This window comes from Delphinapterus leucas, chromosome 3, assembly GCF_059928025.1.
Source record: "Delphinapterus leucas isolate spDelLeu-1000000601 "Yukka" chromosome 3, BTC_Dleu_Yukka2, whole genome shotgun sequence".
Classification (NCBI taxonomy): Eukaryota; Metazoa; Chordata; class Mammalia; order Artiodactyla; family Monodontidae; genus Delphinapterus; species Delphinapterus leucas.
The window spans coordinates 78,671,561-78,680,299 of record NC_143131.1 but is presented as its reverse complement, the minus strand read 5'-3'; positions in this window follow the sequence as shown (position 1 = coordinate 78,680,299).

Genomic DNA, 8,739 nt, shown 5'->3' with positions numbered 1-8,739 from the left:
ATTCAATTCAATCATATTTTCTGGGGGGCCTGTAAGTGATGCAGGGACGGTAAAGGTGAGTCTACCTTCTCAAGACCCTACTGCAGGCACATTGGGGAAGGTTAGTCACGGGACTCCTGGGATTCAGAGGAGGGAGAAAATGAATGAACAGTCCTTGAGATCTCTTTAGGATCCCTCAAATCTCTAATTCTCAGGCTAGAGAAGCCCCAAAGTTTCCCAATATTAACATTCCCTGGCATTCTTTTTTTAATTTATTTATTTTATTTATTATTTTTGGCCGCGTTGGGTCTTCATTGCTGCACGTGGGCTTTCTCTAGTTGCGGCGAGCGGGGGCTATTCTTCGTTGCGGTGTGCGGTCTTCTCATTGCAGTGGCTTCTCTTGTTGCGGAGCACAGGCTGTAGGCACGTGGGCTTCAGTAGTTGTGGCTCGCAGGCTCTAGAGCGCAGGCTCGGTAGTTGTGGTGCACGGGCTTAGTTGCTCCGCGGCATGTGGGATCTTCCCGGACCAGGGCTCGAACCCGTGTCCCCTGCATTGGCAGATGGATTCTTAACCACTGTGCCACCAAGAAAGCCCCATTCGCTGGCATTTAATCTCTCTTGGTCCTCTGACTTCAGGTTTCTGAGTCCCCTCTGGGTGTCTCTGCAACACGGTGGACTCTGGATTCCCCTCTAAGTGCCCTGAGTTCTCTGAAAGAATACACTCACAGGACAAGGAGAGTCATTGTAGCCGTCCTACTAGACTGAACCAACCCCAAACTCCAACCACAGGAAACTGGTTAAATGTATTAGAGTCCATTCATAAAATGGGATACTAAGTAGCATTATAAAGATGCTTTGGAGCTCCAAATACTCTAGATAAACTGTCATGTGACCAAAACAAAGGCAGAACAGTGAGCCGGTATGTTACTGCTTAAGAAAAAATATATAAACAACCATCTCCATAAACAAGAAACAGGGAACCAGGAACCAGGGAACTGTGGTTGCATTTGGAGAGAGGAATTTGAGGCCAGGAATAAGAGGAAGTGTCTCTTTATATGATTTTTTGTAACAATGACCCAGAGTTACTTTAAAACATTTCTAAGAGGAAGTAGGGGGAGGAGAAGCCAGCCACCCAAAAGCATCCGAACAAGTTTCAACTTCACTGTAGGTGTCCTGGAGGAGTCAGGGGAGGTTTTTGTAGCCACATCCACAGAAAACTGTAGGGATTTCTGGTCCCCACGTCCCTTTTTAACACCTGCTGCCAGGAGCTCCTCTTCAGGCCTCCCCCATCACACCTTTGGCTCTGCTGGGCCTGCTCATGCATTGTTGTTCTTTCTCCACACACCAAACTTCAATTCTACCCGCTTCTTTAAAGCATTGGATGAAACTCCCTTCCTCAATGATCTACCAACAAATCTGTGTGTGGTGGGAATCACTCCACTACCCTAGAGCATAAAAATTGCCATATTTCTTAATTCCTCTAATGAAATCTAACTCAGCCCTAGCCACGCTGGCCCTGCCCCTCCTTTGGGATCGGCAAAGAACTCTAGGGTTCTAAAGTTTCCAGGATCCAGGAACACTGGACAGGGGCCTTGGGTGCATTATGGTAGCCAGCAAGCTGCCCAATGTCCAGCCCCTGGCTCCACCTGCAGGATCCTCTGGTGGCCTCCACCCCCTCCAGGCCAGGCCCCCAAGTCCTGACACTCAGTGCTCACTGACACGTGTCCACAGCCTCATTCGCTTGATCCAGCCCAGGTGTATCACAGCTTGGGGTGCTGGATGGCGAGAGGCACACAGGTGCCCGCTACGCAAGACCCGCCACCCTCTTTCTACCATTGGAGCCAGGCTGTCCCCTTCCTCCTCTCAAAGCTCAGTCCCATACCCTCACTCCCTCCAGCTCCTCCTTACATTTCAAAACTAATTTTTGCATTCTAAAACACAAAAGAGCTGACACTGGCCCCTTCCCCATCCAAGACAAGGGAATCTGGGAACTCAGAACACAAAGCCCTGAGCATTTTTCCTGTTGAGGGGAGGGGAAGTTACCTGCACCAGAGAAAAATCCACATAGGAATTATCAACCTGCTACTCTATCATATTCTCCTCTCAATAAATCTTTGGGTTTTCTTTTTAAGGACCTTGATATTATATTTTATTTGGTTTGGTTTCTCTGAAGCAAAATATGAAGGAAGAGTGGGTTACAACATAAGCTAAAAAGTGTGGAACGCATATTTCCTTTTGTTTTGTTTCCTTGTATTCGTTTGCAAATATTTTCTCCCATTCTGAGGGCTGTTCTTTCATCTTGTTTATAGTTTCCTTTGCTGTGCAAAAACTTTTAAGTTTCACCAGGTCCCATTTGTTTATTTTTGTTTTTATTTCCATTACTCTAGGAGGTGGGTCAAAAAAGATCTTGCTGTGATTTATGTCAAAGAGTGTTCTGTGTATATTCTCCTCTACGAGTTTTATAGTGTCTGGCCTTACATTTAGGTCTCTAATCTATTTTGAGTTTATTTTTGTGTGTGGTGTTAGTGAGTGTTCTGATTTCATTCTTTTACACGTAGCTGTCCAGTTTTCCCAGCACCACTTATTGAAGAGACTGTCTTTTCTATATTGTACAGCCTTGGCTCCTTTGTCATAGATTAGTTGACCATAGGTGCATGGGTTTATCTCTGGGCTTTCTATCCTGTTCCATTGATCTATATTTCTGTTTTTCTGCCAGTACCATAGTATCTTGATTACTGTAGCTTTGTAGTATAGTCTGAAGTCAGGGAGTCTGATTCCTCAAGCTCTGTTTGTTGTTTCTTTTTCTCAACGTTGCTTTGGCTATTCAGGGTCTTTTGTGTCTCCATACAAATTTTAAGATTTTTTTTCTTCTAGTTCTGTGCAAAATGCCATTGGTAATTGATAGGGATTGCATTGAATCTGTAGCTTGCTTTGGGTAGCATAGTCATTTTCACAATATTGATTCTTCCAATCCAAGAACATGGTATATCTCTCCATCTGTTTGTGTCATCTTTGATTTCTTTCATCAGTGTCTTATAGTTTTCTGAGTACAGGTCTTTTACCTCCTTAGGTCGGTTTATTCCTGGGTATTTTATTCTTTTTGTTGCAATGGTGAATGGGACTGTTTCCTTAATTTCTCTTTCAGATTTTTCACCATTAGTGTATAGGAATGCAAGAGATTTCTGTGCATTAATTTTGTAAACTGCAACTTTACCAAATTCGTTGATTACCTCTAGTAGTTTTCTGGTGGCATCTTTAGGATTTTCTATGTATAGTGTCATGTCACCTGCAAACAGTGACAGTTTTACTTCTTCTTTTCCAATTTTTTTTCTATTCATTTTATTTCTTTTTCTCCTCTGATTTCTGTGGGTAGGACTTCCAAAACTATGTTGAATAATAGTGGCAAGAGTGGACATCCTTGTCTTGTTCCTGATCTTAGAGGAAATGTTTTTCCCCATTGAGAATGATGTGTGCTGTGGGTTTGTCATATATGGCCTTTATTTTGTTGAGGTAGGTTCCCTCTATGTCCACTTTCTGGAGAGTTTTTATCACAAATGGGTGTTGAATTTTGTCAAAAGCTTTTTCTGCATCTATTGAGATGAACCTATGATTTTTCTTCTTCAATTTGTTAATATGGTGTATCACACTGTTTGATTTGTGTATATTGAAGAATCCTTGAATCCCTGGGATTAATCCCACTTGATCATGGTGTATGATCCTTTTAATGTGTTATTGCTAGTATTTTGTTGAGGATTTTTGCATCTATATTCATCAGTGATATTGGTCTGTAATTTTCTTTTTTTGTAGTATCTTTGTGTGGTTTTAGTATCAGGATGATGGTGGCCTCGTAGAATGAGTTTGGGAGTGTTCCTTCCTCTGCAATATTTTGGAAGAGTTTGAGAAGGATGGGTGTTAGCTCTTCTCTAAATGTTTGATAGAATTCACCTGTGAAGCCATCTGGTCCTGGACTTTTGTTTGTTGAGAGATTTTTAATCACAGTTTCAATTTCAGTGCTTGTGATTGGTCTGTTCATATTTTCTATTTCTTCCTGGTTCAGTCTTGGAAGGTTATACCTTTCTAAGAATTTGTCCATGTCTTCCAGGTTGTCCATTTTGTTGGCATATAGTTGCTTGTAATAGTCTTTTATGATGCTTTGTATTTCTGCAGTGTCTGTTGTAACTTCTCGTTTTTCATTTCTAATTTTAATGATTTGAGTCCTCTCCCTCTTTTTCTTGATGAATCTGGCTAAAGGTTTATCAATTTTGTTTATCTTCTCAAAGAACCAGCTTTTAGTTTTATTGATCTTTGTTACTGTTTTCGTTGTTCCTATTTCACTTATTTCTGCTCTGATCTTTATGATTTCTTTCCTTCTACTAACTTTGGGTTTTGTTTGTTCTTCTTTCTCTAGTTCCTGTAGGTGTAAGGTTAAATTGTTTATTTGAGATTTTTCTTGTTTCTTGAGGTAGGATTGTATTGCTATTAACTTCCCTCTTAGAATTTCTTTTGCTGCATCCCAAAGGTTTTTGATCATCGTGTTTTCATTGTCATTTGTCTCTAGGTATTTTTTGATTTCCTCAGTGATCTCTTGGTTATTTAGTAGTGTATTGTTTAGCCTCCATGTGTTTGTGTTTTTTATGGGGTTTTTTCCCTGTAATTGATTTCTAATCTCATAACGTTGTGGTTGGAAAAGATGCTTGATATGATTTCAATTTTCTTAAATTTACCAAGGCTTGATTTGTGACACAAGATGTGATCTATCCTGTAGAATGTTCCATGTGCACTTGAGAAGAAAGTGTAATCTACTGTTTTCAGATGGTATGTCCTGTAAGTATCAATTAAATCTATCTGGTCTATTGTGTCATTTAAAGCTTGTGTTTCCTTACTTATCTTCGGTTTGGATGATCTGTCCATTGGTGTAAGTGAGGTGTTAAAGTCCCCCACTATTACTGTATTACTGTAGATTTCCTCTTTTATAGCTGTTAGCAGTTGCCTTATGTATTGAGGTGCTCCTATGTTGGATGTATATATATTTATAATTGTTATATCTTCTTCTTGGATTGATCCCTTGATCATTATGTAGTGTCCTTCCTTGTCTCTTGTAACAGTCTTTATTTTAAAGTCTATTTTATCTGATATGAGTATTGCTACTCCAGCTTTCTTTTGATTTCCATTTGCATGGAATATCTTTTTGCATCCCCTCACTTGCAGTCTGTATGTGTCCCTAGGTCTGAAGTGTGTCTCTTGTAGACAGCATATATATGGGCCTTGTTTTTGTATCCATTCAGCGAGTCTGTGTCTTTTGGTTGGAGCATTTACTCTATTCACATTTAAGGTAATTATCAATATGTATGTTCGTATTATAATTTTCTTAATTGTTTTGGGTTTGCTTTTGTAGGTCCTTTTCTTCTCTTTTATTTCCCACTTAGAGAAGTTCCTTTAGCATTTGTTGTAGAGCTGGTTTGGTGGTGCTGCATTCTCATAACTTTTGCTTGTCTGTAAAGCTTTTGATTTCTCCATCAAATCTGAATAAGATCCTTGCTGGGTTGAGTAATCTTGGTTGTAGTTTCTTCCCTTTCAACACTTTAAATATATCATGCCACTCCCTTCTGGCTTGCAGTTTCTGCTGAGAAATCATCTGTTGACCTTATGGGAGTTCCCTTGTATGTTATTTGTCATTTTTCCCTTGTTGCTTTTAATAATTTTTCTTTGTCTTTAATTTTTGTCAATTTCATTACAATGTCTCAGCATGTTTCTCCTTAGGTTTATCCTGCCTGGGACTCTCTGTAATTGCTGGACTTGGGTGGCTATTTCCTTTCCCATGTTAAGGAAGTTTTCAACTATAATCTCTTCAAATATTGTCTCGGGTCCTTTCTCTCTCTTCTCCTTCTGGGACCCCTATAATGCAAATGTTGTGTTTAATGTTGTCCCAGAGGTCTCTTAGGCTGTCTTCATTTCTTTTCATTCTTTTTTCTTTATTCTGTTCCACAGCATTGATTTTCACCATTCTGCCTTGCAGGTCACTTATCCATTCTTCTGCCTCAGTTATTCTGCTATTGATTCCTTCTAGTGTATTTTTTATTTCAGTTATTGTATTGTTCATCTCTGTTTGTTCTTTAATTCTTCTAGGTCTTTGTTAAACATTCCTTGCATCTCCTTGATCCTTGCCTCCATTCTTTTTCCGAGGTCCTGGATCATGTTCACTATCATTATTCTGAATTCTTTTTCTGGAAGGTTGCCTATCTCCACTTCATTTAGTTGTTCTTCTGGGGTTTTATCTTGTTTATTCATCTGGGACATAGTCCTCTCCTTTTTTATTTTGTCTGTCTTTCTGTGATTGTGGATTTTTGTTTCTTTGTTTGTTTTGTTTTTTTCATTGTGGAGCACAGGCTCCGGGCATGCAGGCTCAGCGGCCATGGCTCACGGGCCCAGCCGCTCCGCGGCATGTGGGATCTTCCCGGACGGGGGCACGAACCCATGTCCCCTGCATCGGCAGGCGGACTCTCAACCACTGCACCACCAGGGAAGCCCTGTGATTGTGGTTTTTGTTCTACAGGCTGCAGGATTGTAATTCTTCTTGCTTCTGCTGTCTGCCCTTTGGTGGGTGAGGCTATCTCGACAGTTCCATTATCAGAAAATACCCTCAGTTTCTGATCATCTGCTATTTCTATCATATGCAGACTGGGCTTCACTGCCACCTGTCCCTACATGTTGGTCCACATCACAGGGCCAATGGGGCCGTCTCATGCCCTAGCACTCAGGCATCACCAGCCACATGGTGACAATCTGTCTCCTCCAAAAACAGTTGTGTTTTTAGTAATTCCGAGTCCAAAGGGGAAGCCCTACAATCCCATCTTCTCCTGGAAAGTGTAGAGAAATTACTCCTCAGCAGCCTGGATAAGGCCTCTCCCCTCCCTGCCACCCCATAGCTGCTGAGGGGTCACAATGTTTTGAGATGAACTTTCAAGCTCAGTCTCCTCACAGCTCTCTGGTGGTCCCCAAATCTGTAGAAATGAGGGGCTTGTGCCTAGCATGCTACCAAACTCTGTTCCCTTTCTCTTTTCTGACCCTCTGTTGGGCAGCTCCCAGCAAGGCCATGCTTAGTAAACTGGGATGTGTCACCTCGCATCTGTACCACCACACTCTGATTCTCTAATTGCCCAGTAAAGTATCAAGAGTTGATCACATAGTTGTTTTTTTTTTTTTTGCAGTACGCGGGGCCTCTCACTGCTGTGCCGTCTCCCGCTGCGGAGCACAGGCTCTGGACGCACAGGCTCAGTGGTCATAGCTCACGGGCCCAGCCGCTCCACAGCATATGGGATCCTCCTGGACCGGGGCACGAACCCGTGTCCCCTGCATCGGCAGGCAGACCCTCAACCACTGCGCCACCAGGGAAGCCCGATCACATAGTTTTAACTTTTGGTGTTTTTGCTTTTTTTTTTTCTTATCTGAGTAATACATGAATACATCCTATTGTACAAGTTTCAAACAATTTAGATGTCTACGGAGCAAAGCTGAAAACCGGCACCATCCTTCCCACAGCCACTCTCCCCTCAGAGGCCACATGCCCACAGTTTGCTGCACAGTCTTCCAGCCCCCTTTCTGGACATATCCATCATAAACAGTACATGGATCCATGCACATATATCATTTTTTAAGATATAGATATTATTTTGCAACCATTAAAATTTGATATATTTTTCACTTGGAAATCTTTCATGTTAGGATATATAGATCTATCTCATTCATATACAAATACATGTATAATAAATACACATACATATAAATAATCTCATACCCCACATTTTTTTTTTTTTTGAAGATGTTGGGGGTAGGAGTTTATTAATTAATGCTGTGTTGGGTCTTCGTTTCTGTGCGAGAGCTTTCTCTAGTTGTGGCAAGCGGCGGGGGCCACTCTTCATTGCGGTGCGCAGGCCTCTCACTATCGCAGCCTCTCTTGTTGCGGAGCACAGGCTCTAGACGCACAGGCTCAGTAGTTGTGGCTCACGGGCCTAGTTGCTCCGTGGCATGTGGAATCCTCCCAGACCAGGGCTCGAACCCGTGTCCCCTGCATTAGCAGGCAGATTCTCAACCACTGCTCCACCAGGGAAGCCCCTACCCCACATTTTTATATTCATACAAAGGAGATTGTCCTATACACATGGTTCTGCACTTTGATTTTTAGGCCCTAGAAACCTCAGCACATATAGATAGAGATAGAGAGATACCTTGTTATTATTAACAATTGCATCCTCTTCCATCATTTGGATGTGACCAAATTTATTAATCAGAAGCCCATTGAAGAACATTTGTCTATCTTTAATTGAACTCCATGCCTATGGAGGAATCATGAAACCTGAGAGTTGTTACATGGGGAAAGGATGCTGGGTAGAAAGAAACGAAAGGGAGGATTCCTGGGTGTGGAACAGCTAAGACACTGGTGTTTCCTCTTGATTCATCTCCTAACACTCTGGTAATGTTGTTCAATAGTTACTGTCAGCCCAGAACTTTATTTTCCAGTTTCAGCTTCATTTAAGTTTTACCTCAAGCACTTTGGACAAGTTATTTCAAATGACAGCTCCATATACGTGTGCCCAGCAATTGTCTCTGGGTGGGACAAGCTGTCTTTTTCCATTAAAGATGCTCTGTTCCTAAGTGACTCATTTCCTTTAGCATCTCAGCTCATGTATAAGGAATTTTTCTCAGAACCAGTTGTGCATGAACGTAGCTTCTACTTCTGTAAGAGGCAAGTGCTGTACAGCT